This window comes from Salmo salar, chromosome ssa03 (genome assembly GCF_905237065.1).
Source record: "Salmo salar chromosome ssa03, Ssal_v3.1, whole genome shotgun sequence".
Lineage (NCBI taxonomy): Eukaryota > Metazoa > Chordata > Actinopteri > Salmoniformes > Salmonidae > Salmo > Salmo salar.
The window spans coordinates 85,925,470-85,949,912 of NC_059444.1; positions in this window are offsets into that span (position 1 = coordinate 85,925,470).

Consider the following 24,443-nt stretch of genomic DNA (forward strand, 5'->3'; position numbering starts at 1 on the left):
TGTATAACAAAGGTGTGTATTTATGTACAAGGGTTTTTTATATGTACTGAACGAAAACATCAACTCAACATGCAACAATTTCAGTTAACAATTTCAGAGTTACAGTTAATTTAAGGAAATCAGTCAATTGAAATTAATTCATAGGCCTTAATCTATGGATTTCACATGACTGGGAATACAGATATGCATCTGCTGGTCACAGACCACCATTTATTTGCCTCACGCAGTGCGACACATCTCCTTTACATAGAATTGAGCAGGATGTTGATTTTAACCTGTGGAATGTTGTCCCACTCCTCTTCAATGGCTGTGCGAAGTTGCTGGATATTGGCGGGAACTGGAACACTCTGTCGTACATGTTGATCCAGAGTATCACAAACATGCTCAATGGGTGACATGTCTGGTAAGTATGCAGGCCATGGAAGAACTGGGCCATTTTCAACTCCCAGGACATGTGTACAGATCCTTGTGACATGGGGTCGTGCATTATCATGCTGAAACATGAGGTGATGATGGCAGATTGCCATCGATAATGTGCAATTAGGTTTGTTGTCTGTACTTATGCCTTCCCATAACATAACCCCACCGCCACTATGGGACACTCTTGTTCACACCGTTGACATCAGCAAACCGCTCGCCCACAAGACGCCATACATGTGGTGTGCGGTTGTGAGGCCGGTTGGACGTACTGCCAATTCTCTGAAATGACATCGGAAATGAACATTCAATTCTCTGTCAACAGCTCTGGTGGACATTCCTGCAGTCAGCACACCAATTGAAACCTCCCTCAAAACTTGAGACATCTGTGGCATTTTTTTATTTATTTTACCTTTATTTAACTAGGCAATTCTTATTTTCAATGACAACCAAGGAACAGCATGTTAACTGCCTTGTTCATGGGTAGAAAGACAGATTTTTACCTTGTCAGCTGAGGGATTTGATCTTGCAACCTTGCAGTTACTAGTTCAACACTCTAACCACTAGACTACCCTGCTGCTCCAATGTGTTGTGTGACAAAACTGCACATTTTAGATTGGCCTTTTATAGTCCCCAATGCAAGGTGCACCTGAATAATGACCATGCTGTTTAATCAGCTTCTTGATATGCCACATCTGTCAGCTGGATGGATTATATTGGCAAAGGAGAAATTCTCACTAACAGGGACTCATCAGACCAAAGGACGGATTTCCACCGGTCTAATGTCCATTGCTCCTGTTTCTTGGCCCAAGCAAGCCTCTTCTTCTTATTGGTGTCCTTTAGTAGTTGTTTCGTTGCAGCAATTCAACCATGAAGGCCTGATTCACGCAGTCTCCTCTGAACAGTTGATGTTGAGATGTGTCTGTTACTTGAACTCTGTGAAGAATTTATTTGGCCTGCAATTTCTGAGGCTGGTAACTCTAATGAACTTATCCTCTGCAGCAGAGGTAACTCTGGGTCTTCCTTTCCTGTGGCGGTCCTCATGAGAGCCAGTTTCATCATAGCACTTGATGGTTTTTGCAACTGCACTTGAAGAAACCTTTTTTTCCCCGAATTGACTGACCTTCATGTCTTAAATTAATGATGGACTGTCATTTCTCTTTCTTTTCTTGTCATAAATGGACTTGGTATTTTACCAAATAGGGCTATCTTTTGTATACCACCCCTACCTTGTCACAACACAACTGATTGGCATTAAGGAGGAAAGACATTCCACAAATTAACTTTTACCAAGACACACCTGTTAATTGAAATGCATTCCAGGTGACTACCTCATGAAGCTGGTTGAGAGAATGCCAAGAGTGTGCAGAGCTGTCACCAAGGCAAAGGGTGGCTACTTTGAAGAATATACATTTTGATTTGTTTAACACTTTTTTAGTTACTACATGATTCCATATGTTCTTTCATAGTTTTGATATCTTCGCTATTATTCTACAATGTAGAAAATAGTAAAAATAAAGAAAAACCCTGAAATGAGTAGGTGTGTCCAAGCTTTTGACTGGTACTGTATATATATATGCGTGTGTTTGATTATTTTAAAGCTTTCACAAATTTACAAGGGTGGTCCATTCTCTTCTTCCTACCTGGACTGGCTTCCATTTGTGAATTAGTGTTTGAAACCACAAACAATGAGATGTAGTCTATCAACAACATGGGTAGGATTTGTTCACACTTTGTTATCAAGGAAGGGGGCAGGGGCAGTGTTGGGTGTTTAATTCACATGAAACTTTGTTAAGTTACACCATTTTTGTGAAGTAAAGGTGGGCATCTTATTCCCAGATTTGGCTCCAGAAAAAATAGCTGTTGGAAGCGTCAAGCTGCTTTTTCAGGTCACCGTAGCGCAATAACAAGTGATTTTAGGTGAAATGGAGCCGGAACATATGTTCCTTGTACTGTGTGGGGATGATGTTGAGGCTGTGTCTGTCTACTTTCAAACACAGCCACCCCAAACACCCTGTATCCATTGAAGTATTCTGGACGCCCTCCGCACTCTGTCTTAGAGTCCCTCAGTGGAAACAGACTAATTTGTTCGTTTGCTATTGGAAGATGGATGGATTGTGGTCGGCTTACTAAAACGGTCATGCTTTGGGTTTTAGTAAACATCCTAAAACCCTGGAGGATGTTCGAGTGAAATAAGGGAAAGTCTTGAGCAACCAAAACAGGGGTCCTCCCGAGTTATATTTCTCACCTCTTTGCTGAACAAAAATTGTGATACAAAATACATAGGTATGGAAATTAAAACAAGATTTGATTCATTCAGATATGGCACAGCTAAATTGTTTATATGGCGCAGGTGAATTGTTTATATGGCACAGCTGAATCATTTATATGGCACAGCTGAATCATTCAAATAATGAGAGACTCTTATTTATCTACTCTAAAATGTCTCAGTAATCTTCACCTTTTCCATTTGAGAAAGTGACACTGGCAGACATTTTAAACACTCCGCAGAAATGATAGAGAATGTCCTTTGGTGGTAATTACTGGAACATAAATAGACTGTTTTTACGGGGCTGTTGTGTTGAACCCTGAGCAAACCAAACACAAGCCAAGCTTTCCTGGCAAGGCTGCTTTATTGGTATTCAATGATAATTAAAAACATTGACATATACATAGGGCGACTGTTTCTCTCCAAGTTAAAGCAAAGACTATTGTGCATCCCAAATGGCACGCTACTCTTTTAGAAAAAGGGTTCCAAAATGGTTCTTTGGCTGTCCCCACAGGATAACCATTTTTGGCTCCAGGTAGAACCGTTTTGGTTTCAGGTATAACCCTTTTGGGTTCTATGTAGAACCCTCTGTGGAAAGGATTCTTCATGGAACCCAAAAGAGTTCTAACTGGAACCAAAAATGGTTCTTCAAAGGGTTCTCCTATGGGGACAGCCGAATGGCCCTTTTAGGTACTAGAGAGCACCTTTTTTTCCAAGAGTGTATTCCCTATTTATTGCACTTTGACCAGGGAACATCTGGCACTGGTCAAAAGAAGTGCACAATATAGGGACTCAGGTGCCATTCAGGATGCACACTAGAAGTGTAAATAAAAGGAAATGTATTAAATGTTCAGGCAGGCTGAGTGTGGCGCCATGGAAAGAGTACACAATTTCAAAACACGCCAACATTCCAAATGGATCAAGTGAGGGCGATCTGTCATATTTTGCCTGCGTTCTGACAGGACATATACTGTTACAGTGACCTGACTGAGCAATTGAGACAAATTGGGCGAAATGCAAAAGGTAAACAGGCGAGGGGCTTTCTGAACCTTTTTTGGTTGTTTTTGTTTTGAGAGTCATACTTCACCCCAGTAGGCTTACTTGTATTTTCTGTAAACGAGGGGTTTCAAGTTAGAGCTCATTTGGATAGGCTACTTTTAAAAGGTGGAAGTGTTAGCAGTGAAGCAGTGGCTAGCCAGTATGGTGCCTCTGTGCATTAAGCAGTGGTGATGCAGCTCGTTGGACATAGCCTACTGGGCCACTGCAGAAAAAACATTGGGATGACAAATTGCAGATGTAATTGTTGGATATGTTAAGAAATTGTTCCTTTTGAAGCTTTCCTTGAAACATTTTGGGGGGGGGGAGTTTTTCTCTTCTTCAACCATTTATTATGATTACCAAGGTTGTTAAGAGTACATTTCAGAGTAGGTTTTAAGAAAAGTATTACAGGTTCATTACGATTTCAGCTGAACAGGATATAATACAGCGTTCAGTCAACTGCAATATCTTCAGACAAGACAACAGTAATAATATGACAAATAATACAATTGCAGAAACATTGTCAGCCTCCTGGCCCAATAACTAACCAGCAAAATGCCTACTCAATAATCATAACCATAACTAAATGATCATAGTCATTACCTGATCTTTCAGTGTTTTTCAGCACAAAATAAATTACAGAATTTTTTACAAATGTATAACTTGCTAAAATTATGTGAGCCACCTCAGAAAATAAACTGCAATCAATTCATTCCGTTTTGAGACTATGAGAGTGGTGAACAAGAATGAATTGCATCACAGCGTTGATTAAAAAACGGAGTGTTTTGAATTGGACGTGTCTGATTGGGCCCTCAACAATGATTGGGGTTCGAATGGCGTCACGAAGCCCAGAGCCCAGCTTGTTTAAAACACGCTAATCCAAGCATGGAAAGCAGGACACTGAAATTGCAGGGCTTCTGAAAGGTGATCTGGCAGCAGAGCCATGGTCCAAGAGCCAGCGTTTACATAAGATAAATACAAATAATGCAGAGCATACTAACAGAGCCGGTCTCTAAGTAACCACGCATTTATCTTGTAGGAGCGAGACTGGTTCTTGTTATCGTCTGCCATTGATCTGTGCTGTTGCTAGCTTGCGAGCGTCATTTGAAGCCATGACACTCAGGCATTATAACAACTCAACAAAGAGAGTATTCAAAATAACTTAACTTGATTTTCTCATCAATTTAGAAAATGTGTTGAAATCTAACAGTCACTAAAAAACTGTGGAAGTTGCATCATAATGATATCATTCTCTATAAAACTGTGGAAGTTGCGTCATAATGATATCATTCTCTATAAAACTGTGGAAGTTGCGTCATAATGATATCATTTTCTATAAAACTGTGGAAGTTGCGTCATAATGATATCATTCTCTATAAAACTGTGGAAGTTGCGTCTTAATGATATCATTCTCTATAAAACTGTGGAAGTTGCGTCATAACGATATCATTCTCTATAAAACTGTGGAAGTTGCGTCATAATGATATCATTCTCTATAAAACTGTGGAAGTTGCGTCATAATGATATCATTCTCTATAAAACTGTGGAAGTTGCGTCATAACGATATCATTCTCTTTAAAACTGTGGAAGTTGCGTCATAATGATATCATTCTCTATAAAACTGTGGAAGTTGCGTCATAATGATATCATTCTCTATAAAACTGTGGAAGTTGCGTCATAATGATATCATTCTCTATAAAACTGTGGAAGTTGCATCATAATGATATCATTCTCTATAAAACTGTGGAAGTTGCATCATATCATTCTCTATAAAACTGTGGAAGTTGCGTCATAATGATATCATTCTCTATAAAACTGTGGAGTTGCGTCATAATGATATCATTCTCCATAAAACTGTGGAAGTTGCGTCATAATAATATCATTCTCTATAAAACTGTGGAAGTTGCGTCATAATGATATCATTCTCTATAAAACTGTGGAGTTGCGTCATAATGATATCATTCTCTATAAAACTGTGGAAGTTGCATCATAATATCATTCTCTATAAAACTGTGAAGTTGTGTCATATCATTCTCTATAAAACTGTGGAAGTTGCGTCATAATGATATCATTCTCTATAAAACTGTGGAAGTTGCGTCATATCATTCTCTATAAAACTGTGAAGTTGTGTCATAATGATATCCTTCTCTAAAAGACAGTCACTTGTCATCACTTACTCAGCACCCTACACTTTACAATTATAGACAAAATGTCTGTAGGTATATCGTTGTCTATGAGTTCTAAAAGAGGTATAAACGAAAGTGAGAAATTACACCCATGGATAGTCATAACACAAAGCGTGTGACATAGGAAAAGTCCCTGCTGCTATTTTGTTTGCATATTTCATCCACACAGAGAATGTGTCATCATCTCAGACTGGAGATGTGACTTCACTCTCTGTCCATTAGCCAATGGGACCCGACACCCTCGTCCTGCACGTCTGCAACCGGCTGCACTACCACTAATCAGCATGTGTCTATGGCTTTATGCAAACCACAGTGTGGGTTTCAGCTGTGGCCTGATGAAGTCTTCCATGGCTCCACATGTGGACTGTGTAGGTTGGAACACCTCAGCCAGGACCTGTCAGTTCCTGTTCCAAGCCATCCTCGTCTAAATGGATCCTGATTGGCTGTTTAGACAGGGAAGTGTGCGAAACTTTGAAGTGGGAGAGGTTGAATCAGAATCAGTATCGCTCATTGGAGTGTAACTTCATTTTTGCTGAATGTGCCAAACCACAGATGTACGTTTTGATAAAGAATGATGTTGAAACACATCAGTTTTTTTTAGATAAAAGAGCAACATGAATTGAAAAATGTTACAACTGGGGTACATTCTTGGGTGTTGCTGTTTTCCCTCGTTGGAAGACTTCTAATATTTCCGCTATGTTTGCATGGTTCCCCGCTAAGGCATCAAGTCATAATGTTTCTTTGGTTGAATCTCAATCATATTCAATAAATCTTATTGTAACATGGGTCGTATAAAGGGGACCAAGGCGCAGCGTGTAAAGTGCTCATATTTCCTTTTAATGATAACACTTAAACAAAACAACAAAATGGCAGCCAACAGTTCCGTCAGGTACACTTGACAAAACGGAAAACAACTACCCACAAAAACCCAGGAAGAAAAGCCTCTACTTAAATATGATCTCCAATCAGAGGCAACGAGGACCAGCTGCCTCCAATTGGAGATCAACCCCAAAAAACTCAACATAGAAATAGAAAACCTAGAACACAAACATAGAAAACATAGAAAAACACAAAACACCCCCTGTCACACCCTGACCTACTCTACTATAGAAAATTACATCTTACTAGGGTCAGGACGTGACACTAATGGCATGCAAATCTACATATTCTGACGTTCTGACAAGATTCACGCACTAACTAAGCACTGCAAAGTGTTTTTGCTGTGTTATTTTATTACAGTCAGGTCTGCAGTGTGTTTGATTCGTTTTGACACTCTAGCCCTATTTATACCTGGTTCTAACATACAGCATTTGCCCTGATCTTGTCCACATTCTGATTGTGTAGACGATTAGAAGACTCATTGTGATCAGATCTTATACTGTAAGTGTAAACAGACAAGATCGGGTCATGTTCAGGACCAGATCAGGAAAAAGGATGCATGTTAAGGGGAGGTATAAACAGGTGACTCCACCTCGGTCTGTTCTCTGTTTTGTCTACCTCATGTCCTTCTGACTGACGTACGACAGGGTCATGTTCATTAGGCACCAAAGAGGATAAAACAGTCAGAAATGGAGTGGTACTCACTGAAATTTTCCAGTAGGAATCGCACACTTTAGTTTTTATAGTTTTCCGTTGCACAACATTTGAAAGCCTTTTACTATGATGTACCCTGTAATGAACACAACTCAGGTATCAGAGAGTGTGATTTAGGGCCTCACCTTGGCTCCAGAATGTTTTATTTATTTAACTAGGCAAGCCAGTTAAGAACAAATTCTTCTATACAATGACGGCCAACCCCGGGCCAAACCCTAAACCAGACAATGCTGGGTCAATTGTCCTCTGCCCTATGGGAGTCCCAAACATGGCCGGTTGTGATACAGCCTGGACTTGAACCAGGGTCTGTAGTGAAGCCACTAGCACTGAGATGCAGTGTCTTAGACCGTTGCGCCACTCTGGAGAAACAGTATGAAACGTAACACTCATAAGCTATTTAACAGTATTAGTAATGTGTAGAGACCAGAGACACATTCATCAGCTCTGTGGTGGTTAGTAACAGTGATGTGTTGAGGCCAGAGACACATTCATCAGCTCTGTGGTGGTAGTAACAGTGATGTGTAGAGACCAGAGACACATTCATGAGCTCTGTGGTGGTAGTAACAGTGATGTGTAGAGACCAGAGACACATTCATCAGCTCTGTGGTGGTAGTAACAGTGATGTGTAGAGACCAGAGACACATTCATCAGCTCTGTGGGGTTGGTAACAGTGATGTGTTGAGGCCAGAGACAAATTCATCAGCTCTGTGGTGGTAGTATTAGTAATGTGTAGAGACCAGAGACACATTCATCAGCTCTGTGGTGGTAGTAACAGTGATGTGTAGAGACCATAGACACATTCATCAGCTCTGTGGTGGTAGTATTAGTAATGTGTAGAGGCCAGAGACACATTCATCAGCTCTGTGGTGGTAGTAACAGTGATGTGTAGAGACCAGAGACACATTCATGAGCACTGTGGTGGTAGTAACAGTGATGTGTAGAGACCAGAGACACATTCATCAGCTCTGAGGTGGTAGTGACAGTGATGTGTAGAGGCCAGAGACACATTCATCAGCTCTGAGGTGGTAGTAACAGTGATGTGTAGAGACCAGAGACACATTCATCAGCTCTGTGGTGGTAGTAACAGTGATGTGTAGAGACCAGAGACACATTCATCAGCTCTGTGGTGGTAGTAACAGTGATGTGTAGAGACCAGAGACACATTCATCAGCTCTGAGGTGGTAGTGACAGTGATGTGTAGAGACCAGAGACACATTCATCAGCTCTGAGGTGGTAGTGACAGTGATGTGTAGAGACCAGAGACACATTCATCAGCTCTGTGGTGGTAGTAACAGTGATGTGTAGAGACCATGGACACATTCATCAGCTCTGTGGTGGTAGTAACAGTGATGTGTAGAGACCAGAGACACATTCATGAGCTCTGTGGTGGTAGTAACAGTGATGTGTAGAGACCAGAGACACATTCATCAGCTCTGTGGTGGTAGTAACAGTGATGTGTAGAGACCAGAGACACATTCATCAGCTCTGTGGTAGTAGTAACAGTGATGTGTAGAGACCAGAGACACATTCATCAGCTCTGTGGTGGTAGTAACAGTGATGTGTAGAGACCAGAGACACATTCATCAGCTCTGTGGTGGTAGTAACAGTGATGTGTAGAGACCAGAGACACATTCATCAGCTCTGTGGTGGTAGTAACAGTGATGTGTAGAGACCAGAGACACATTCATCAGCTCTGAGGTGGTAGTGACAGTGATGTGTAGAGACCAGAGACACATTCATCAGCTCTGTGGTGGTAGTAACAGTGATGTGTAGAGACCAGAGACACATTCATCAGCTCTGTGGTGGTAGTAACAGTGATGTGTAGAGACCAGAGACACATTCATCAGCTCTGTGGTGGTAGTAATACGGCCACTTGTTTCTTTTGTAGCTTTTATTAATCTAGTGTGCCTCGTATTAATGCTGGAGCTATGGGATGACCAGACCAGAGTGTCGGGCTGGGGGCTTCATATTTTTCCAGTCATCTCAAGCTGGTGGATTTAGTGGCTGTGAAAGGCAGTGTTCTGGCAGCTCAGGACACTGAGCCCCTCTGTGTCCCCACGGTTTGTTACAGAGTCACTCACACTCTGCCCTCACACATAGCCAGGCTCTCACATCTGGGGCTGTGATGTGGGCTTTGTGTGTGTGTGTGTGTGTGTGTGTGTGTGTGTGTGTGTGTGTGTGTGTGTGTGTGTGTGTGTGTGTGTGTGTGTGTGTGTGTGTGTGTGTGTGTGTGTGTGTGTGTGTGTGTGTGTGTGTGTGGATGCAATGCACTACATTGCATCCAAAGGAAAATCTGTTCCACTCCCATTCCATGCCAATCAAGGCCAAAATAGTTTCTGTTTTTTCAATAAATGTTAAAAGTCATGTCATTTTAAATGTCCAAATACATTGATTGATCATCATTTCAACTGGAATGTAGTGTATAGTAATCACCAGCAGAAACACTCCACATGGGAAGGACTGTAACACGAGATGGCCTAATTAGCCACTTTATGTTTCACCTTAATTAGAAAGAAATAATGATTCCAATGCCGACCTATAAAAATATACTGTGTGCTTTACCTCAGGACCAATGGTAGGCAATTAGAAAGTAAATTCACTGATTTCTACTGGTGTAAACACTCCCCCAAATCATTACGATAAACAAATCAAATCAACATTAGCCTATGGAACAGTAGGAGAATGCACGCTTCATTAAAAGCCAATGTTGTTGGAAGGACATCATGAAATACTTACCTTCGCTAATTACCATGGGAGACCCCTTTGGTTTCACTACTGTAAATATACACATGAAAGAACATGTGTTCCCTGATTGGAACAAGAGAGACTTCCCGTGATTAGAACGGACTCACAAATCACTTTCGATGCTCTCGTCTGGAACCGGGACTTCCTATTCTGACCCCAAGCAGGACTGAACACATAATTTTTACCCATTAGAATCACACCTCTCAATACAATGTCATTACTGTGCTGCATGTTAAATGTTAGAATACCGCATAAAGAACTACACAGTTCACAATTTGACATCTTCCAACCTGAATGTGATTACCACCAAATACTATATCATTATGAAGACAACAACTCTTGCAATGTTGTAAATGTGCTTTAATAAAACGAGAAATGATATGAAACTATATCAATGCAAAATGCTGCAGAGTCTGCAGAGACGTTTTGCTGAAGAAGGTCTCTATCATTGTTGTTTTAGCAAACAGAGATAAGTGTTTCATGTGCAGACTGTCTCCCCTTGACCTTGTGTCTCTTTCTAATATAGAAAGTAACGTGTTGCCAGCCACAGCTGGCCGCCACATACGCCTCTGTCTTCTGGTATCTGTCCAAACGGACACAGAAGCAAAAATGAAAGATTAAAAAGGGTTACACAAAACAAATACAAGATAAAAAGAGGGTCATCTAGTTTGTACTAAGCACCGTGGCTGCATAATGATTTCACCTGCTAGGCCCCAGATATAGACTTTCTTTAAGGGTTGTATTCCACAACAGATAGTTATGATCTATCAAAACTGCCTTACAGTTGTAGCATGTGTCTGAGATCCCTGCAGGAATTGAACCCTCAACCTTGGCTTTGCCTGGACAAAGCTCTAACCAACTGAGCCACACAGCATCAATAATCATCTTATATTCATTGTAGTGCTAAAGGCTTCCAAGAACAGCTCTTAAGCCCTAGCCTTTTGAAGCCAGGATCCCAAAGGATAAACTAGTTGTTTGGCAAGCCACAATGGCTAATAGCATCGGAGTCTGTGGTAGATTTGTGGGTGAGTTTGACACCTTTAATCATGTTTATGTGTCCTGTGGACTTGGAACCACACTCCAGAGAGCCAGGCAGTTACCCCTCCAAAGCCCTTCCCTTTGGTAGCCAGGTCCAGGGGGGTTGTAACAGGGGGATAACAGTAAATAAAAGAGAGTGGGTCTAACTGGGGAACTGACCTTTGGTAGCCCAGGTCAAACAGCTGTGATGAAGGCCCATAATGACCTGGGTCATGTTCATTAGGCAATGGACTGAAACAGAGGGACGACCTGGACTTGTCCAATAAGAACTTGACATTGTTTTGTATTGTAATACACTTTGAACCGTGTTCTGTTGTGTGCCTGAGGGCTCTATTCAGTCTGTTTCGCTGAAGTGTTACAGATTCCGCAACAGACATGTAAAGGACATTTCTGATTGAGGGACATATGCAGCGTTCACCGTGAATGTAATCTGCACCAAAGAGGGGACATTGCCTTTAAATTTCAATCACGCTGTAAAGCTGAACCTCTGCAATGTGGATTGAATAGAGCCCCTAATTAAATTGGCCCTGGTAACACTAAGTGAAAAGGTTGAGGTCTTTCCCGTGCTATGCAGTGTCTAATCAATAATGATTTAAAGTAATTGGTTTAACTTTTGAAATCCATATCTGTCCCTTTTCTTCCAAATATCTTATTTTTTTACATTGCAGTACTTTACAATAGAGTGCTGCTCAGCCATTTGATAAATTAAACAGCACAATTTGTTTCTCTAATGATGTCATATATACTATATGTCATTATTGGATGTAACAGTATTCACCAATTTCAACGTCTTACAAAAGGAGTACAGACACTGTGTATTTGAAGTCCTTAAAGTATTCTCTATAATGTGTAAATGTTTCCAACAGTCATTCCATTCATAATGTGTTCAGGCCCCAATCTGCAGCATCATTGGTCAGGTTTCATAATGAGGGCATATGATGTCTCACTCACATATAGTTCTCATCATCCGGCTATTAGTCTGAGTAAATAGGCCTTGTCTTCTCCCATGGACAGGAAATGCATGCATTACCCCTCACTTCCCACTCATGAATCAGTTGCTGAAAAAGAACCAGGACAGCTCAAGATAAGTGGCTGGTTTTAATGAATAGGGCGAATAAGGGAAAGTGCAAAGCTATTGTTTGGTTGGGGAATTTATCTCTGAGAGAGAGGACAATGTCCCTTTCATTGTTGTCCCTGTGGTCCCCAGAGGCCCCTCGAGTCAAGTTCATCACCAGGGAATCAATAGGCTGAGGGGACGTGGAGGCCAGGGGCCCCAGCAGTCATAGGTCATAGGTCAAACCTGTGGGAGGACGTGAGTGTGTGAGGAGGGGGAGAGGAGGATGTGGATGTGTGAGGAAGGTCGGGGAGATCTGTCCTCCAACAAACGCCTCAAAGCACCGGAACTCCTGCACCTCCCTTGTGAACTCTGACCCCTGCATATAAAATATGATGCCTGTGTCCTCATCTAGCCAGCGCTGGGGACTGGGTCAAGGAATTATAGCGAGAGATTAAGACTGCCACAAGCAGGCCCTGAAAAGCACCAACGTCATCGCCTTCAACGCCTGCCAACACCATGTGGTGGTATTACACTGGAGGGCGATAAAGGAAAGACTCCAACCAATATATAAGACTTCCTGTAAAACACAGTCACAGACCAACAAAGTGTGGGAGTTCATTCAGATTGTTCCAAGTCAGTGTGTAACGTTTCCAGAGCATTCCCTCAATGTTATTGGTAAGGTAACATTTTTTGCCGCAGTCTGACCCTGTTAAAAGTAGAAAATAGAGAGTCAAAATGTAATTTCTTTCCATGGAAAAGTTTGTATTGTCTGTATCCATGATCTAGAACACTTGGCCCCTTATGTCCTATATAGTGCACTACTTTTGACCAGAGCCCTATAGAACCTGGTCAAAAGTAGTGAACTATAAAGGGAATAGGGTAACCTTCGGGATGCAACCATGGACGACATTCTCTTATTTGTGTTACGGCCGTCGTTGGAGGAAGGGGACCAAAGCGCAGCGTGGTATGTGTTCATGACATTTATTAAACAATGAAACACTAGAGCCAAAGAACAAAACGAAAAGCCAACAGTTCCGTCAGGTAACGAATACAAAACAACTCCCCACAAACACAGGTGGGAAAAGGCTGCCTAAGTATGATTCCTAATCAGAGACAACGATAGACAGCTGCCTCTGATTAGGAACCATACTCGGACCAACACAAAAAAATGCTAAACATAGAATGCCCACCCCACACCCTGACCTAACCACATAGAGAAACAAACCGTCTCTCTCAGGTCAGGGCGTGACAGTACCCCCCCCCCCAAATGAGCGGACTCCCGGCCGCAAACCTGAACCTATAGGGGAGGATCCGGGTGGGCATCTATACTAGGCGGCGGCTCTGGTTCGGGGCGTAGCCCCCACACCGCCCGCTGATCCCCCCGCTTTTGTGTCGCCGGAGGAACCAGACCGTGGATCATCGCCGGAGGCTCTGAACTGCCGACCGCCGCTGAAGACTCTGGGCTGCAGGCCGCCACTGAAGACTCGGGGCTGCAGGCCGTCTCAGGAGGTTCCGGGCTGCAGGCCGTCTCAGGAGGTTCCGGGCTGCAGGCCGACGCTGGAGGCTCCGGGCTGCGGAGCGTCGCTGGAGGCTCCGGACTGGGGAGCGTCGCTGGAGCCTCCGGACTGGGGAGCGTCGCTGGAGCCTCCAGACTGGGGAGCGTCGCTGGAGGCTCCGGACTGGGGAGCGTCGCTGGAGCCTCCAGACTGGGGAGCGTCGCTGAAGGTTCCGGACTGGGGAGCGTCGCTGTAGGTTCCGGACTGGGGACCGTCGCTGCAGGCTCCGTGCCATGGATCAACACTACAGGTTCTGCACCATGGATCATCACTGGAGGCTTTGTGCCATGGATCATCACTGGAGGCTCCGGGCCATGGATTATCACTGGAGGCTTCATGCCATGGATCATCCCTACAGGCTCCGGGCCATGGTTCATCTCTACAGGCTTCTTGCCATGGATTATCCCTACAGGCTCCGGGCATGGATCATCTCTACAGACTTCTTGTCATGGATTATCCCTACAGGCTCTGGGCCATGGATCATCACTGGAGGCTTCATGCCATGGATCATCACTGGAGGCTTCGGACCATGGATCATCACTGGAGGCTTCTCTCGTGGAGCTGGAACGGGTCTCACCGGACTGAGGAGACGTACTGACAGCCTGGTACGTGGAGCAGGCACAGGGCGTACCAGGCTGAATAGAATCACTGGAGGGAGAGTGCGAGGAGCAGGCACAGGACGTACAGGGCTGTGGAGGCGCACTGGAGGGAGAGTGCGAGAAGCAGGCACATGCTCACCACGATAAGCACGGTGTGTTGGCTCAGGTCTCAACCCTGACTCCGCCAATCTACCCGTGTGCCCCCCCAAAAAATATTTTGGGGGCTGCCTCTCGTGCTTCCTTCCTTGCCTCCCTGGCAGGTTTCTATATCTGTCCAATACTTGCCCCCAAGTCCAGTCTATTCTCTCCTCCCACTCTTCCAGAGACCAGGAATCCATCTCCTGCTTGATCCAGTTGTGGTGGGTAGTTCTGTAACAACCGTCGCAATGAGGGGACCAAGGTGCAGCGTGGTAAGTGTTCATCTTGATATTTAGTTTTACTCAGAACACTTAAACAAAATTATAAACAATGGAAACGAAAGTGCACAGTTCTGTCAGGTAAAACACAAAACAGAAAACAACTACCCAACACACACAGGTGGGAAAAGGCTGCCTAAGTATGATTCCTAATCAGAGACAATGATAGACAGCTGCCTCTGATTAGGAACCCTACTCGGCCCAACACAAAGAAATACAAAACATAGAATGCCCACCCCACACCCTGACCTAACCACATAGAGAAATAAACCGTCTCTCTCAGGTCAGGGCGTGACAATTTGTTTCCACTTTTGGTGCGGTTGTGGACTGTGACCAGTGTGTTTTCATTACTGAACCCTGTTATTGGATGGAGCTGCCACAGCTAGGCTACATCCAGAGTAAAGGGTGAATGAGTAAAAATCCTATTTCAACCAGCTGGAGGGAGAGCAGTATGGATGAGTATGGAGGAGTATGGAGCAGTATGGAGGAGTATGGAGGAGTATGGAGCAGTATGGAAGAGTATGGAGGAGTATGGAGCAAACACACACACACACACACACACACACACACACACACACACACACACACACACACACACACACACACACACACACACACACACACACACACACACACACACACCACATATACCTTGTATGTTCTTGCTCCCAGTTTACTTTACTGTAATGATCAGTGTCATTCAGTTCCTATCTTTGATGTGAGGATGTTCAGCACCTGTTCACACTGACACCTTTTCACACTGACACCTGTTCACACTGACACCTGTTCACAATGACACCTGTTCACACTGACACCTGTTCACACTGACACCTGTTCACAATGACACCTGTTCACAATGACACCTGTTCCCACAGACACCTGTTCACACTGACACCTGTTCACACTGACACCTGTTCACACTGACACCTGTTCCCACAGACACCTGTTCACAAAGACACCTGTTCACAATGACACCTGTTCACACTGACACCTGTTCACACTGACACCTGTTCAACACCCAGTTTACACCTGGTGACATGGTTCCAATCAATCTACAGTAATCAGAGCTACACTGACACCATAGTGTCAACACCCAGTTTACACCTGGTGACATGATTCCTATCAATCTACAGTAATCCCTGGCAAAGACAGTCATGAAGAATAGAAAATGATGACTTAAAAAAGTTTTAAATATTTTTTTTACAACAGAAACTGATATATGACAAGCTGGGGTTTTCCTGTCAAATAGCAGGGGAACATAGTGAATGCCACCAGTAAAACATGTGTAGCGCTGGGAGTGTCTGCACGACATCTTGAAACCAGGCTGTCACACTGCACACATAGCAGCTACACTCAGTATCTCTCAGCTTTGATACAGAGTTCCTTTACCTCCTCGTGCCCAGGGCTGGGGAGAAACATGTATGTTCTATGCATCAGATCATTGCTTGGTAACACTTTAAGGTATGCTGCACGGTGTACATTTTAGGACCTCCTACGGAGTAGGGATGTCCTAAAATGTACAACGTACCACTGAGCATCTATAAGGGGAATTTGAAGAAAAATAAATAGGATTACCAGTCCAGGAAACAGCAAAGGAATGATTCATTCACAACAGCCGTCTGGAACATGCGTATCTCTTCTTAGTGTTAGCATGAGAGAGCAGCCCACTACACTACTGTCTGTCTGTGTCTCGTTCATAACAGACCCTGTAGAACACCTGTCACCACGCCCACTAGACTAGACTGTCTGGAGGACAAAAACTTAAAAAACACAATAGTGTTTGTGTGTGGGTGGGTGGGTGGGTGGGGTGAGATTGTGATTGTGTCTGTGTGCATGTGTGCGTGTGTGTGCATGTACAGTGCATTCGGAAAGTATTCAGACCCGTAGACATTTTCCACATTTTGTTACATTACAGCCTTGTTTTTTTTCCTCATCAATCAACACATAATACCTTCATAATGACAAAGTGAAAACAGATAGAAATGTTAGCAAATTTATAAAAAATTGAAAACTGAAATACCTTATTTACGTAAGTATTCAGACCCTTTGCTATGAGACTCGAAATTGAGCTCAGTTAAATCCTGTTTCCATTGATCATCCTTGAGATGTTTCTACAGCTGTGGTTAATTCAATTGATTGGACACACCTTTCTATATAAGGTCCCACAGTTGACAATGCAAAAACCAAGCCATGAGGTCAAAGGAATTGTCCATACAGTTCCAAGACAGGATTGTCTCAATGCACAGATCTGGGAAAGGGTACTGAAACACCTAAAAATAGCTGTGTATCGACTCTCCCCATCCAACCTGACAGAGCATGATAGGATCAGCAGAGAAGAATGGGAGAAACTCCCCAAATACAGGTGTGCCAAGCTTGTAGTGTCATACCCAAGGAGACTCAAGGCAGTAATCGCTGCCAAAGGTTCTTCAACAGAGTACTGAGTAAAGGGTCTGAATACTTACGTAAATGTGATATTTACGTTTATTTATTTATTTTTTGCATTTTGTGATGTCATTATGGGGTATTGTGTGTAAATTGATGAGGAAAAAAATTATTGAATCTATTTTAGAATATGGCTGTAACTTAACAAAATGTGGAATATGTCAAGGGGTCTGAATACTTTCCGAATGCACTGTATGTGTCCGTGTGTGTGCATGTATGTGCGTTGTGTATGCATGACTGTGTGATGAGTTGTATGCGTAATACATTTTGAAAGTATTCCATCTATTACCAACGACTAGTCTCAGTGATAACTAACTACAGGGAAACATATATTTATGTTCGATCTAATAAATAAGTTGAATGCTCAGTTATTAAAGCAAACATGGGGATGACCACAAACGACTTCCAAAATAGCTGAATATGTTTTTCCACTGGATTATTTGCAGGCTATATGTATGGTAAAAGGAGAACGCCCTCCACCCTTCTGGAACATTTTAAAGGCGCAATCTGGGATTGGTATATCCATTTTTTTTACTTTTAAATTAAATATGTATTGTTATTTATTTTTTATCTTACCCCATCAGAACTCAAAATACAAGCTTATTTTATTCCCATTTTTTCTAAACAATGCAATTGTAAATAAACAATGTATAGCTTAAAAATATGCGTAAAACTATACTTTTGATTTCACCCAAAAAGGTGTCCGCTTTCTTGTTGTTTAAATCCCTGACTGTCACTTTAAAAGTGCTTTTTTTTTTTTTTTTGCACTGGAGACTTACTTGAGGGTAAATGTGGATCAAATAAATCTACATGAAGTTCTCACCACTGTGTACTGGAGGATGATGGGTGATGACAGTTTAAGGCTGTAATTACATTGACATACAGAGGGAGGTAGGAGAAAGGGTGTGTGCACCCACCAGGTAGGAACACAACTAATTATAGACTAGTCAGGTAATAGTATCTTTGTTGACTCACAGAAAGGCAATGTGATTGCAACTGTTGGTTTATGAGGAAATTAGTTGTTGAGTTAATTTGATGTGTGGTGAATGGTGGAGGAGAGTTTAGAGAAGTTTAGACAAGGAAACCACAAAGAAAACTTTTACTTGTTAGATTTACAATCATAGGGTTCCACAATTGGCAGAAAAGTTTAATATTACAATTATTATTGTGGTAATATAACAATAACATTGCGACCCATTTGTTTATACAATTCCTATATGCAAATGTAGCAGGTTTTCGTAAACCATAATTGCGTGATGAGTAACCATCATTGAGAAAAGAAGACTTGCTTTAGTTCCTCAAGCTAATACCTAGGCTTTAGCTCAGCAGGCTTACACAGTTTTGTGGTAGACAGGAGGTGCAGTCTGTCACACAGAGACCTTTACAAGCCAGCATGTCCACCAGCCATCTCAGAGAAACTAGTTGATTGGAGACGCAAGCCAACAACATGTCAATTCACGGACTTTGGCAAATATTTGACGTGCCAAGGCCTGTGTTTGCTTTCTCACCATCAGTACCATCAGTACAAAGTCAACTTGAAATAAATGTGTTTGTCATACCAGTGACACACATTTTGATTGGCTAGTCTTACACTAAGAGCTTGATGTACCAGAATCAGTCTAGATGCATTGAGAGGTGAAAAGGTCCCACTTATAGCTGCAGGGGTAAAAGTTTCCACTGTCTGATTGGCACATACTCAGATAATAGGTCTAGCCTCCCAAACCACACTTGAGGAAACTGTGTGACAGTTGTGGAAGAATGCTCAATTTCACACTGATCCCAAACGGAAATGTAAAACACATGGAATGTGAAAAGTGTACAATTACTGTGTAAGGGCTGTTGTGATGAGGTTAGGAAAGATGATCTTATTATCCAAGTTGCGGTGTTAAAGGATGGCTCATTTCACCCCCACATACAGTAATGACACATTTTCAAAGTGTCCATATTAGGACAGTCACACAGGTCCTAATATGGACACCGTGCAGCTTATTGTGAGATAGGTGATGTTTCAAATATGGAGGACAGACGAGAGGTCAATCTTTTTACCGTACATTATGGCAAAGCCATCCTAGGTTTGACTATTTTACCTTTTATACATAAAAAAAATATATATATATATATATTATCACACTTTGTTTGTAATGTATCTACTAAAACAGTTCAAGAACCATCTTCATGACATGTTCTAATGAGATGTACAACAGTTGTTCTTTCCAAGTTCACCTAGTCTCAAACACAGACCTCTTTGTACTGTTCATGCCTAGCAGGCATATTCACTGCATCTATCATTTACAACTTTTTCTTCCAAAAAAGTGAAGTTTACAATCCACGTTATTAATATTAGTCAGAACAACAAATTAGAGTGTAAACAGTCCTTTGGATTATTTTATTTTTTTAAGTCGTTTGCTCTAATGTCTGTGATTGATGGTCAGGTCAAAATGTTGACAGTTTAATTATTCAAACAGGAAAACAAGATGTTCTGGCCCAAAAGGTGGAGAATTCCCTACATGTGGTTTAACAGGATTCAGGAATCTAAAATGACATATGATGTACAGAGAGGTCTTGGATGAACAGTTTTGCTACCATGAAACTAGCTGAAGTGTATTTGTCCAGCCCCACTTGTCCAAGTGTCCTCATAAGCAAAAGGCAGGTTGACGTTTATTGTCTAGTCCTGGAGGCAGAACTGAGCGATTTCCCTTAGAGAGGTCAGCTGCAAAGTCAAAATTGGTTATATTGTAAAAATGTATGAAAACAAATTTGTTTTTTGGTCTTCATTTAAGGTTAGGGTTAGGCATTATGGTTAGGGATAAAACTGTGGAGGCTGCTGAGGAGTGGACAGCTTATAATAATGGCTGGAATGGAGCAAATGGAATGGTCTCAAATACATGGAAACCATTTGTTTGATGTTGTTGATACCTTTCCAACTATTCCGCTCCAGCCATTACCACATGCCTGTCTTCCTCAGTTGAAGTGCCACCAACCTCCAGATTTGATGACTTTGTGGCTGTGCCAGCTGGGGACCACTTTGTAGAGATACCTCCAGAACAAGATTCATTGAAAAGGGAAAGCTGAAACAAGATGCTGTAAAACATGATATATTGTGACTTTATTAAAAATCATCTTCAAGGTGTTTTGTTTCTGCTTTGTTTTCCAGAAAATGTGATTGTTTACAATTTTTTAAAGCTATTCGGTCTCCCTGGTAACACTACAGGGATTCAGTAATTTTCTGAATCTACAGTGCCTTCGGAAAGTATTCAGACCCCTTAACTTTTTCCACATTTTGTTACGTTACAGCCTTATTCTAAAGTTGATTAAATAAATAAAAAATCCTCAGAAATCTACACACAATACCCCATGATGACAAAGTGAAAACAGGTTTTTAGATATTTTTGCAACTACTTATTTACATGACAATTCATCTTCTTTGCTATGAGACTCCAAATTGAGCTCAGGTGCATCCTGTTTCCATTGATCATCCTTGAGATGTTTCCACAACTTGATTGGAGTCCACCTATGCTAAATTCAATTGATTGGACATGATTTGGAAAGGCACAAACCTGTCTATATAAGGTCCCACAGTTAACAGTGGATGTCAGAGCAAGAACTAAGCCATGAGGTCTAAGAAATTATCCGTAAAGCTCAGAGACAGGATTGTGTCGAGGTACCGATCTGGGGAAGAGTACTAAAACAAATCTGCAGCATTGAAGGTCCACAAGAACACAGTGGCCTCCATCACTCTTAAATGGAAGAAGTTTGGAACCACCATGACTCTTCCTAGAGCTGGCCACCCAGCCAAACTGAACAATCAGGGGAGAAGGGCCTTGGTCAGGGAGGTGACCAAAAACCTGATGGTCACTCTGACAGAGCTCTAGAGTTCCACTGTAGAGATAGGAGAACCTTCCAGAAGGACAACCATCTCTGCAGTACTCTACCAATCAGGCCTTTATGGTAGAGTGGCCAGACGGAAGCCACTCTTAAGTAAAAGGCACATGACAGCCCGCTTGGAGTTTGCCAAAAGGCATCTAAAGAGAAACCAGATCTGATGAAACCAAGATTGAACTATTTGGCCTGAATGCCAAGCGTCACATCTGGAGGAAACCTGGCACCATCCCTACGGTGAAGCATGGTTGTGGCAGCATCATCTGTGGGGATGTTTTTCAGCGGCAGGGACTGGGAGACTCGTCAGGAGAGGCAAAGATGTACAGAGAGATCCTTGATGAATACCTGCTCCAGAGCTCTCAGGACCTCAGAATGGTTCACCTTTAAACAGTAAAATGACCCTAAGCACACAGCCAAGACAACGCAGGAGTGGCTTCGGGACAAGTCTCAGGGCCTGGATTTGAACCCGATCGAACATCTCTGGAGAGACCTAAAAATAGCTGTGCAGCAACGCTCCCAATTCAACCTGACAGAGCTTGAGAGGATGTGCAAAGAATGTGAGAAACTACCCAAATACACGTGTGCCAAGCTTGTAGTGTCATACCCAAGAATATTCAAGACTGTAATCGCTGCCAAAGGTGCCTCAACAAAGTACTGAGTAAAGGGTCTGAATACTTAATTGTAATTGCATTTCTAAAAAACTGTTTTTGCTTTGTCATTATGGGGTATTGGGTGCAGGTTGATGAGGAAAAAAACAATTTAATCAATTTTAGAATGAGGATGTAACATAACAAAATGTGGAAAAAGTCAAGGGGTCTGAATACTTTCTGAAGGCACTGTATCACTATCTAGCCACAGCATTTCATCAGTTTACTGTGTATGACTACTGTACTTCAGGGTTCAGAAGCCCAGCTCTAAATATGTCACACGTTATGCCATTCAATAAGTTCTATGTATTTCACACAGTGTAACTATTTAGAGTAAGACACTGGGAGTCAAAATGTCTTATGTGGTGTTCTGAAGTAGTACAGTTTCCTCATGGTCAGTAGACATAACTGAATCCTTGATTTGTCTTGTTTAAAAAAATACTGTCCATTTTTCTCCCACTGTGGTTTAGTACCTTGTCTGTGGTCGTCCTGTCACAGCTTGATACCTTCCAAATAAAAAGGAAGGTAAAACGCACAATTTATTATAGACGTATTTTTACATTTGAAATGTAAATAAGGGAGAATGGACAAGCTTGTCGCCCATAAAACCCCTAAAAATAACATCTCGGTCAGCGTTGATAGCCTTCCTGTCTGATTACTTGGAGGTCTTGGGGTTTTGAATGGCCAGTTTTCCATTTGAGAGACAGAGAATCCTTTACATTACAGCAAATCACATAGGCCTGTAGTGGACTAAAGTCCTGGGCTACTGGTGAAATCAGAACGGGCCTGGACCCTACTGTGAGTAGAGTGCACAGCACAGGAAACAATACTAATTCCAGCTGGGATCTGGTCTTAACCTACCTTTCAAAACTAAACCACAAACTGTACAGTACAGTATTACCTGTTTCTCATTAGAATATGCCAAAATAGTGACCTTTAACCTTTGTAGTTTTATGTCACCTAGGTTTATGTACTACTTATATGTCACTTTTGGAGGTCACATAGGGGAAAATCCCATTTGCAGATATACTCAATGTTTCCTATTTGTTTGGCTGAGCAGGGACTTAAAAAACCACAAATCTACCTGAGCATCTATACCTACTGTATAATTCTGTTGTCATAAGACTCTCCTCACTCAGCAATGTGTGGTATGTATGTGGCCGTGGCGGACAGGCGGCGGACAACAAAAGCTGCCTGAAGTCCATGTGAATGAATAAACAGTGGTTATCAGTAGTGAGTGCTCTTGCGGTTTGTTTAATGAGTCTCACTGCTGTGTTGTCAGACAGTGGCTGTGACTGGAGACTGCAGGAATGCCGGGTCCTGTCTCAGTCATACTGTAGGCCTACTCAGTGTGGGTGTACTGTTGTTATCGCCTGGATGAGTCAGCCAGGACTCCGGGTTTTCCATGACAATGTCAATGCAACTCTACAGTTAAAAGATACATGGAAGAGAGATGAAACATTTCACATTCGTCACAGGATCTGAATAAAAGTCAAAATAGGAACATGTCAAAATAGTGCCATTTAACCACTGTAGTTATATGCTACAGCTGACATTTGACTTATGTCACATAGCATGGTGAGGGTTAGGGACCGGTTAGAATGGAACAAAACTAACTACTGAGTCTTTCACATGGCAACGTTTGGCTTTCCAATCCATGTTGTATGTAGTGTAAGACTCATTATAGTAACGTATAACTAATACTGTCACATTTTACTGCCAACATTTAGCTCATATTTCTAAAGAGATATACTGTGTCTGCAACTATAATGCAGATCAATACTAGCTGTGAGATGAACCCCAAGGGTGTACTGTGGTCACCGTTTGTTTGGTAGTTTGAATTATCAACATTGGTCAGCAACTGTTAAAATGCTAAGCATGGACTGACTGACCACTACATTATCAGCTATTTTACTATTTTAACAATGAACAGGCGTTGTTGCACGGCTGAGGAAAGACTGTGTAAGACAGGTACAGTGTAACTTTAACCACATCCCGTTGGAGTGTCATCGTCTGAGAGATCTGTTCCTCTTTCCTCAGATCTTTCTTCCTTAATCAGGTCATTATCAGTCTAGCCAGGGTTATTACTACATCAGACTCTGTCTGCGTCCCATATGGCATCCTATTCCCTATGTAGTGCACTACTTTTGGCCAGGTCCCAAAGGACTCTGGTCAAAAGTAGTGCACTATATAGGGAAAGGGTGCCATTTGGGACGTAGCCAAGGTTTCCACACCGGCAGTCTGTGGACGTCTCATAAAAAAAACATTGTCAGCATAGCAACACTGCTTTCTGTTCATCAACAGGTGTTCTCCGGCAGCCAATGATCTTCGAGGAGACAAATGAAGTGAATCGCTGACATATTTCAAAGTGGCGAGAAGGGGAGGAGCCATGATAAAATAGCCAATGGGAGCGAAGCAGTTCTTAGAAGATCTTGAGTGGTTACAGTGCAGTGCAGGAAACCTTTTCGTTGGCACATGCTCACAACTGCCCATACTCTGGCACATGTCTCTCTTATTGAGGTCACCAGTCAATCAGTCTTGTGCCATGGGATGCACCTCAT